This window comes from Bos taurus, chromosome 14 (genome assembly GCF_002263795.3).
Source record: "Bos taurus isolate L1 Dominette 01449 registration number 42190680 breed Hereford chromosome 14, ARS-UCD2.0, whole genome shotgun sequence".
NCBI classification, from domain to species: Eukaryota; Metazoa; Chordata; class Mammalia; order Artiodactyla; family Bovidae; genus Bos; species Bos taurus.
Genome location: NC_037341.1, coordinates 50,306,159 through 50,306,797, shown reverse-complemented (window position 1 = coordinate 50,306,797; position 639 = coordinate 50,306,159). Strand labels below are relative to the sequence as shown.

The 639-nt window shown below is 34.9% G+C and overlaps 1 non-coding gene across 1 annotated transcript; it reads right to left on the bottom strand.

Moving 5' to 3' along the window:
* Nucleotides 1-314: 314 nt before the first annotated feature.
* TRNAW-CCA (transfer RNA tryptophan (anticodon CCA)) lies at nt 315-386 on the bottom strand. Its single transcript has one exon. It is a non-coding gene; the product is annotated as a tRNA-Trp (tRNA).
* Nucleotides 387-639: the final 253 nt, after the last annotated feature.

Here is a 639-nt window from a genome sequence, read left to right as displayed (position 1 = left end):
TGAGAAATAAAGCTCACTTGGATATAGTATATGACTCTCTATATACTGATGAATTATATTTGCTAATATTTTGTTAAGGATTTCTGCATTTTTATTCATTAGGGATATCAGTCTGTAGTTTTATTTATTTATTTATTTATTTATTTTTTGGTATTCTCTTGGCTGTTTTTTAGGTTTGAAAATGAAAGTGAAGTCTCTCAGTCATGTCCGACTCTTTGTGACCCAGTGGACTGTAGCCTACCAGGCTTCTCCGTCCATGGGGTTCTCTAGGCAAGAATACTGGAGTGTTTTACCATTTCCTTCTCCAGGGGATCTTTCCCACCCAGGGATCGAACCTGGATCTCCTGCACTGGAGGCAGATGCTTTAACCTCTGAGCCACCAGGGAAAACCCTTTTAGGTATTATTGTAATACTAAATTAATAAGATGATTGGAAATGGTTACCTATTCTTCTGTTATCTGGAAGAGATCATGTAGAGTTAATCTTAATTGTTCTTTGAATGTTTGGAAGAATTTTCCAAACATTTGGACCTGGAGATTTACTTCCTATGTTGTGGTTTATCATAATATATATTTACTATTGGGAGAATTGTGGTACATATTTTTCAATGGTTAGTTTATTTTGTGCACACTATCAAAT